The following is a 9715-nucleotide window of genomic DNA, read 5'->3' as shown; positions in this document are numbered from 1 at the left end:
CCCACCCTGCCCGAGGCACGTCGGGACATGTAGTCCTCATCCGGTGTCGCTGCGAGGCCCTAGACAGTAGCTCCCGCCGCGCCACGTGCAGGCCTGGGCCACTGAGCAGCGACTCCGGCCCCTGGTTCCCGGTGGAGGCTGCACTCCATCCTGATGGGTGGAGCAGACCCGACCATCTCGCCGTGGTGCCCCCTACACGCTCCTTTTTCCCTACGCGGGAAGGGCTGCCACATTCCCATCTGGAGCCGAGAGAGGCTCCTAGGTTGACTCTCAAGCCGACCAGACTTGGGGCAGAGCTCGAAGTGCCCACCCTGCCTTGTCATCCTCTGCCTCATTTGCACAAACAAGACACAGCCTGGCACCTCTGAGCTTCTTAGTGAACTTGGATCTTCAGAGGGCTTTGGAATTTGGCTGGACAGTACCTGTGTTTCAAGGATGACATCTTTTCTAGTTAGAGTCAAGATAGAAACATGACCTGGTGCGGTGGCTCAGGCCTGTAATCCCAGCACTTTTGGAGGCCGAGTCAGGAGGATCACTTGAGCCCAGGAGTTCGAGACCAGCCTGGGCAACATAATTAGGAGCCCCACCCGTCTGTACAAAAATTTAAAAAATTAGCCAAGCATGGTGGCACGCACCTGTAGTCCTAGCTACTAAGGAGGCTGAGGTGGGAGAATTAAATGTGCCCAGGAGGTCGAGGCTTCAGTGAGCCAGGATAGGGCCACTGCACTCCAGACTGAAGGACAGTGAGACCCTGTCTCAACAAAAAATAAATACATAAAAATAAAGGAAAAAAGGTAACAACAGCTTGCATTCAGTGGGTGTCACCCTCACACACTTACCTGGCAGAATTGCCTTACCATTGTCTTTGCCCAGGGCCTGACTTATCCCTTGCTTGTGGTTTGTTTGCATTTGTGATTAACACAACACTCCCCTCCTCCTTGACAAATAGAACCTTAGTTTGTTCATTCTGAGCATCAGTCTCTGTCAGGCACTGTGCTAGACACTGTCAGAGTAAGACAAAGTCCTTTAAACCAGTGGTTCTCAAAGTCTGCTGCATATTAGAGTCACTGGGGCTTTTAAAAATCCCCATGCTCAGGCACCATTTGCAGGCCAGTTACATCAGAATGTCCCAGGGTGGGATCCAGGCATCAGCATGTTTATTTATTTATTGACTTATATATTTTTTGAGACAGTCTCCCTCTGTTGCCCGGGCTGGAGCAGAATTTTTTAAAGTTCAAGAGGTAATTGCAAAAGGAAGCCAAGATTGAGAACCAGAAGACTAAAATATCAGTGGATTTTGGCTAAAGAAACAAATACTCTAGTACCTACAAAAAAACTAAGCCTAGGCTGGGCGCCATGGCTCACGCCTATAACCCCAGCACTTTAGGAGGCCGAGGTAGGCAGATCACCTGAGGTTGGGAGTTCGAGACCAGTCTGCCCAACTTGGTGAAACCCCGTCTCTACTGAAAATACAAAAAATTAGCCAGGCATGGTGGCGGATGCCTGTAATCCTAGCTACTTGGGAAGCTGAGACAGGAGAATCGCTTGAACCTGTGAGGTGGAGGTTGCAGTAAGCTGAGATCTTGCCACTGCACTCCAGCCTGGGTGACAAGAGCGAAATTCCATTTCAAAAAATAATAATAATAAGCCTATTAGTTTGATGCTCAGAGAATTGTTATTTTTGCTTTGTTCTCTACACTGAATGAAATAGTTATTTGTGTTACTTATGATATTTGCTTAAGAAAATACTTAAAAGGAGCTGGTGAGCCAGAGCAGTCTTTCTATCCCCTCACCAATGGTTTGTTCTCAATTATTTGCAATAATGCAAAGATACATGCAGGGATAATGGAAAAGATGGGCTAGTCAAGCTTTATTAATCCTTTCTGTATTTGTTTAACAGAATGCATTTGTCAAATTGAATAATGAAGTCATGTACTTGAGTAGTATACATACACTGCAAATATTTATATTGTCTGACTGAACTAGGATCCCTTCGTCTGGTACAGTAAGGCCAAATACCCACACCAAGGTTTGCAGAGGGAGAAAGAAGGGTGTTTATCTGTAGGGCACCAAGCAAGGAGAATCAGGTAGCTCCTCCTTGATGGCTGGCAAGTAAGGGTTTTTAAAGGCAGTTGGGGGCCAGGCGCAGTGGCTCACACCTGTAATCTCAACACTTTGGGAGGCGGGGCAGGAAGATTGCTTGAGTTCAGGAGTTCAAGACCAGTCTGGATAACACATACCCTGTCTCTATAGAAAGTTAAAATTAGCTGCATGTCCCAGCTAGTTGGGATAGGCTGAGATGAGGGGATTACTTGAGCCTAGGATGTCAAGGTTGCAGTGAACTGTAATTGTGCCACTGCACTCCAGCCTGAACAAAAGAGCGAGACCCTGTCTCAAAAATAAAAAGTAAAATAAAGGTGCGTGGGACAGAGGTTACAGGTAAAGTCATAAATCAATGCGTGGAGCTACACATTGGTTTGACCTAAAAAGGCAGGACATCTCAAAGGTGGCGGGGGGGACCCACAGGTCATAGGTGAATCAGAGATTTTCTTTTTTTGCAATTGGTTAAGGAACTTTAAATAAAACTCTGTCTAAAAATTTGGGGTCAGCAGAAAAGAACATTAGTTCTCAGCCCAGGCAGTATAGGGAGACCCCATCTCTACAAAAATAATTTTAAAATTAGCTGACCATGGTGGCACAGACCTGTGGTTCTAGCTACTTGGGAGACTGAGGTGGGAGGATTGCTTGGGCCTGGAAGGTGGAGGTTGCAGTGAGCCATGATTGTGCAACTGCACTCCAGCCTGGGCAACAGAATGAGACACTATCTCCAAAAAGAAAAAATAAACGAAAGAAAAAAGAGAATATGTTAGTTCTGATTTGCAGGCATGACTTTTAAGCCCCTCTGGAAGACATTTAGAACAAAGAACAGTGGTCAGAGTTCAATCCTCAGTTCCTCCTTATCTGAGGTCTACATGCCAGTGGATACATTTGGTGAGGGTCTGGGTTTCTAAAAAACAACTCAGGGACGTATGTTAAGATGCATCATTAGTTTCTATAGGGACCATCTTCGGACTCTAACTTCCTTGGCTTTTTTTTTTTTTTTTTTAGGTAGAGTCTTGCTCTGTCATCCAAGCTGGAGTGCAGTGGCACAATCTCAGCTCACTGCAACCTCTGCCTCCCAACTCAAGTGATCCTCTCCCTCAGCCTCTTAAGTAGTTGGGACTACAGGTACATGTCACAATGCTAATTTTTGTATCTTTTGTAGAGACGGGGTTTTGCCATGTTGCCCAGGCTGGACTTGAACCCCTGAGCTCAAGTGATCTGCTCACCTTAGCCTTCCAAAAGTGCTGAGATTACAGGCGTGAGCCACTGTGCCCAGCCTTGGCTATTGTTTTAAGTTACTGTTACCTTCTTGCTTATTAATTTGCTTATTTACTTCTCAAGGCTGGGTAGGTGCCTGGAATTTCCCTTGAATGAACTCAAGATTTTCTGTTATTTCCATGCTTGGGAGATCCACAGGCCTTTAAGAGGGGTCCCTGCTCTGTCTCCTTTACACCAAATTATTCATTTTTAGCAGTTGCCTAAAAGTTTTTAGTTTATTTTTAAAAAGGGGGTTTTTTGGTAGAAAGAGGGTCTTGCTATGTTGCTCAGGCTGATCTTGAACTCCTGGCCTCAGGCAATCTTCCTGCCTTGGCCTCTCAAAGTGCTGGGATTATAGGCAAGAGCCACCACTCCTAGCCACCTACAAGTTTTTTTTTTTTTTTTTTTTAATTTTTTTGGGGCCACTTATAAGTTTTGTACCTTCTCTGGAAACTCTTATTCCTGAATATTACAATTACATTTGCATGAATGTGAGCTACCCAGCTATTCTGTGTGTTGGGGTGATCAGACCCAACACCAGGCCATGGGTGCTACAAAGTCCAACAGAGTCAAAGGAATGAGAAAAGACAAGAGAGAAAGTGGGACCAGGGGGCCAATGCTAGTATGCAGGCTGCAAAGGCCCTGAGCTCTGGGAGCCGACGCTATTTATTGCTGATAAAACAAAGAAACAGGTGGTGAGGATGTGGGGGTTGAAAGGAAGCGGTTTATCAAGCGAATGAGCTACAGCTGTGACGGTTTAGCATTTTCTTTGAAACATATGGCTACTTGAGATAATGGGAGAAAGGAGCTAGCAAGTCTAGACCCATTCCAAAGGCCACAAGGGGTTTTAGACCCTGGACCCTGGACATGTTCCAAGCCCTGCCTCAGCTTCTTTACCAATACTCAGCTTTTCTCCCAACACTGTGGACATATCCTGTCCAGCATCATCCTACAGTGTTTATTGGTGACCTGATATGGACAACACATTGTGCGAGAACAGACAGAGAGGATACTCATTTGGTTTTACAGACTGGTTACAAAGATTAAGACAAAAAACAAATAGGTGAAATTTATGAACCTAATGTTGAGAAAATAAAGCAAGTTCCGGGAGAATACATACAGTGAGATCCCATTTCTGTTAGTTCAGAAACAAGCAAAAATAAATCTATCACTAGAGATTCACATGTAGTGAAACTGTAGAGGAAAACAAGGAAAGGAAACACACAAAATGGAGGATCGTGGATATGGTGAAGGGCAGGGTTAGTTATTTACACATTTTGCACATATTAAATTATTTTTGTGTAGATGTTTAATGAAAATCACAGGCGAAAGGAGAATCCACAGTACAGAGGAGTGAAGAAAGCCAAACCAACCACAGTGGATAGGAACTAGTGACCTGCTTTCCAATTTTGAGATAGCTGATCTTCTACCAGTCCCACTCTTTTGTCTAAGATGACAGTGCCAACAATGTTAGTCTTCTGTGTGCCACCTTCTCCAAAGGGTTGAATAACCTGGAAGACAAAGGTTAGCCATTGTCATTGTGACAGTGCCAACTCTTTGGGGACCTGGAGAAGGCTTAGGGCAGGGGTGTCCAATCTTTTCACTTCCCTGGGCCACATTGGAAGAAGAACTGTCTTGGGCCACATATAAAACACCCTAACACTAATGATAGCTGATGAGCTAAAAAACAAACAAACAAAAAATCAAAACAAAACAAAACAAAAACAACTTGCAAAAAAAAAATCTCATAATGCTTTAAGAAAGTTTACAAATTTGTGTTGGGCTGCATGTGGTCCATAGGCTGTGGGTTGGACAAGCTTGGCATAGGGTATACATAATGTCATGCATGGAGACAATGTCTTTAACAACATGACTGGTTCATGCATTGTGGTAGAAAGAGGTGCCACTAGCTAGCCAGGTAAAAATCAGGTAGCACTTTGGAAACTCAGCCCAGAAATCTCCTTAGCAAGGTCACTGAGTTCATGAAGTGCACTTTTTATTTTCCACATTACAGAAGGCAATGGCAACAGTGTTGTCAAACTTTTCTATGTAACTGGAGTCCCCTTTCCTCTCTGTGGATAACATTTCCCTCACTTTAAGTCCTCACCCCCAGTCTCCTACACCATTACTAACATGCTCCCAGAGGCGTTTCTGGCTTATATCTGCTGCCCAGTCCCAAAGCCAGTGCTGTGTGTTATGGTGTCATCAGTACTCCACTTCTGGGTACAAAAATCTGTCCTGATTATTGCTTGTTGCATAACAAACTATCCCAAAATGTAGATCTTAAAACAACATTTCTTTATCTCTGGAATATTACATGGGGGTGGATGTTCAAATGGGGTTGGAAGATCCACTTCCAAGACGTCTTGCTTTGATAGAGCAAGATGGAGGCCAAAATGGCTGCCAAGTTGTGCCTGTTGCTGCCTGGGAGCTTGGTGGAAGCTGAGGGCTGGAGGCTGGAATCCTCTGCATGGGCTTCTCTGGAGCTGCTTGTCCATGGCATAGTGCCTGCATTCTGCAAGGAAGCATCACAAGAAAAACAAAACGGAAATTGCTAATTTCTTAAAACTTGAGTCCAGAAATGGCCATGACATCACTTTTGTTTTGATCAAAAAATTACAGAGCCCAAATTCTAAAGGAAGGGACATAGGCTCTACCTCTCATTAAAAGAAGTGCCAAAGAATTTGGGGATTATGTTTTAAAATTGCCATTGCCATGCCCTATACTATATATTCATATTACAAGTGAGGACACTAAGGTACAGCAACACTAAAAAACACTTTCCAAGGGTCCAGTGGTGAGCCAGGACCAGAATTTTTGGATTCATATCCTGCACTTATCAACTGTTCATTTATTCTACATGTACTTGCTGAGCACCTACTATGTGCTGGCCACTCTGCTAGGTCCCAAGAATTAAATATTAAATAAGAGCTGGGTGAGGTGGCTCACACCTGTAATCCTAGTACTTTGGGAGGCTGAGGTGGGCGGATCACTTGAACTCAGGAGTTCGAGACCAGCCTGGGCGAGTCCCCATCTCTAAGAAAAATGAAAAAGTTAGCCAGGTATGGTGGTGCATGCCTGTAGTCCCAGCTATTCAGGAGGCTGAGGCAGGAGAATCACTTGACCCCAGGAGGTGGAGGTTGCAGTCAGCTGAGATTGCGCCATTGCACTCCAGCCTGGATGACAGAGTGAGAGTCTGTCTCAAAAACAAACACTCAAGAGAAGCAAGGTTCCTGCCCTCTTAGATGCTTATATTTAAAGGAAGATGTAGACCAATGAACATGGAAGCACCCTAGTGTGATAAATGGTACCAGCTTACTATGGCAGCTCAGTAAAAGACCCTTGTCCCAGATTTGGGAGTTTAAGAAGGCTTCCTAGATAAAGTAAGATCTCTGCTGAAGCATGAAGTGAAGGTGGCATCGGCAAAGTAAAGGGGTGGGAGAGCAGCCAATGAACTGTTCCATGCAGAGGGAACAGCACAGGCAAAATTCAGAGTCTAGAGAAAGAATGGGATGTTCAGGAGCTAAGAGGAGTTTAATATGGACGGAGGGAAGAATGAATGAGTGACAGAATATGAGGGGAAAGGGGAAATGGAAATAAATAAAAACAGAGAGGTAGAGGAGGTACCTGATTATAGTTGGCCTTATAAAGCATATTGAAAAATTTGAACTGAAATTCTGAAGGCCAAAAAAAATTATAGGGTTTCAGCAGGAGCTTAACATCATCAGTCTTGTGTCATAGGAAGCATGCTGTGGATGAATTCACAGGGAAAAGGCCCAAAGGCTGAGACCAGGAAGAAGCCTGCTGCTGTATTCTGTAAGAGCCATAACAATGGCTTAGACTGAGATGGAGACCAGTGTGGTGATAACAGTGATGGAGACAAGTGATTGAAACTCAGACCTATCTAGGAAGCAGAAAAAAAAGACTTACTACTTTCTCAGGTACAAGAGAGGAAAGGGTCTAGGATAACTCCAGCTATCAGTCTTGGGCAACTGAATGAAAATCATTTGCTAAAATGGGGAACCCAGGAAGAGAAACTGATCTAGAGAGAAGGATGATGAACTCAGTTCTAGACAAGTTAAGTTTGGGGAAGGTCATTTGATATCCAAGTTCAGATTTCAGAGAGGCAGTTGGATGTGTGAGCCTGAGATAGACACATTTGTCATTTACCAGAGTGTACTTAGAAGTTGCAAGTGGTCAGTGCCTAGAACAATGCCTAGCACAGAGTGGGCACTCAATAAATGTTGAATGAAAGTGATTGGGATCACTCAGAGAGATGGGGAGACAAACCAGGACAGACTCTGGAATGGACTTAATAATAACAAAGAGGCGCATGAGAGGACGAGAAAGAAACAATGAGAACATTGGGTGGTATCACAGTTGCCAAAGGAAGGCAACATTTCAAGAAGGAAGGGTGGTCACAGGGGAGTTGAGAGTGGTCAGATAAAAACCAGGGTTGAGTGCAGTGGCTTATGCTTGTAATCCCAGCACTTTGGGAGGCTGAGATGGGCAGATTGCTTGATCCCAGGAGTTTGAGACCAGCCTGGGCAACACAGCAAGACCTTGTCTTTAAAAAAAAAAAAAAGGATAGGACTAAAGTGTAATGTATCTTCGGGCTGGGAGGATGTTGGTAGGGCCCTCATATGGTTGTGCAGGTAGCGCACTGCACAACACCAGCAGGCACCATGCACACTGCAGACATTGCAGATCGGTATACCTAAGATGACTATTTTCTGATAGATGGAAGCATATGTCTTGAAAAAGGGAAATGTTTTTCCAGTCCGCTTGAAAGCAATATATGGGCTAACCACAGGCCTGTTTTTTGCTGTCTCTGGTCAGAGTAAGTCACTTTCAGTTTTGGAGCTGAGCATAAACTCATTGTGTGGTGGGTGGAGGTATAAATAAATGGAAGGTAGGGAAGTGAGACTTGAGCAAGTGCAGATATCTTAGTCTGTTTGTGCTGCTATAACAAAATCCCTGAGACTAGACAATTTATAAAGAACAGAATTTTGTTTGTTTGTTTGTTTGCTTTGTTTCGAGACAGAGTCTACCTCTGTCACCCAGGCTGGAGTGCAATGGCAGGATCTTGGCTCACTGCAACCTCCACCTCCCAGGTTCAAGTGGTTCTCGTGCTTCAGCCTCCTGAGGAGCTAGGATTGCAGGCTTGTACCATTATGCCTGGCTATTTTTGTATTTTTAGTAGAGACAGGGTTTCAACATGTTGGCCAGGCTGGTCTCAAACTCTTGGCTTTAAGTGATCTGCCTGCCTTGGCCTCCCAAAGTGCTGAGATTACAGGCATGAGCCACTGAGGCCAGCCCAGAAATTTATGTCTGGAAAGTCCCAGGTCAAGGTGCTGGCATTCAGTGTCTGGTAAAGGTCTTCTTGCTTGTCCTCACGTGATGGAAGAGCAGAGGGGAGAAAAAAAAAGGGGGCCTAATTCCCTGTAGCCCTTGTAGCCCTTTTATGAAGTCATAATCTGGCCAGGTGCTGTGATTCATGCCTATAATCCCAGCACTTTGGGAGTAAATCATGGGAGGATCGCTTGAGCCCAGGAGTTCGAAACCAGCCTGGACCACTTGGCAAGACCTTGTCCCTACAAAAAAATGTAAAAAATAGCTGGGCATGGCGGTGCACACCTATATCCCCAGCTACTTGGCAGGCTGAGGTGGGAGGCTCCCCTGAGGCCAGGAGGTTAAGGCTTCAGTGATTGTGCCACTGCACTCCAGCCTGGGCAACAAAGCAAGACTCTGTCTCAAATAAACAAATAAAGTCATAACTCCCAATTAGAGCCCTCATGACTTAATCACCTCCTAAAGGCCCCACCCCTTAATACTATCAAATTGGGGATTAAGTTTCAACATGAATTTTGGAAAAGACACAAACATTCAAACTGCAGCAGTAGACAGTATTTTCTAGAAGTTTTGGCTGTGAGAAAATGAGAGATAGGGACATAAGGAAGAGGAGAGGCAAAAGTAAAGAGTAGAGAAATAATTTTAGGTTTTTTGTTATTGTTTGTTTTACATCATGTGGAGGAGGCTAGAATATGTTGAACTAGTCCTGGGGAGGAGCCAGTAGAGAGGGAGATATCTGAAATATAGGAGAGGCCAGGTGCGATGGTTCATACCTGTAATCCCAGCAGGAGGATCTCTTGAGTAGCTGTGATTCCAGCTACTTGGAAGGCTGAGGCAAGGGGATCCCTTGAACCCAACATTTTGAGGTTGCAGTGAGCTATGATTGTGCCACTGCACTCCAGACAGAGCAAGACCCTGTCTCAAAAGATAAATAAAATAAAATACAAAAGAGAATGAGGACAGTGAGAGTAAGAGTGAGAGAGAAATTAGTCTTTTCTTTTCT

This window comes from Colobus angolensis, unplaced genomic scaffold (genome assembly GCF_000951035.1).
Source record: "Colobus angolensis palliatus isolate OR3802 unplaced genomic scaffold, Cang.pa_1.0 Scaffold56, whole genome shotgun sequence".
NCBI classification, from domain to species: Eukaryota; Metazoa; Chordata; class Mammalia; order Primates; family Cercopithecidae; genus Colobus; species Colobus angolensis.
This window is presented reverse-complemented; position numbering follows the sequence as displayed.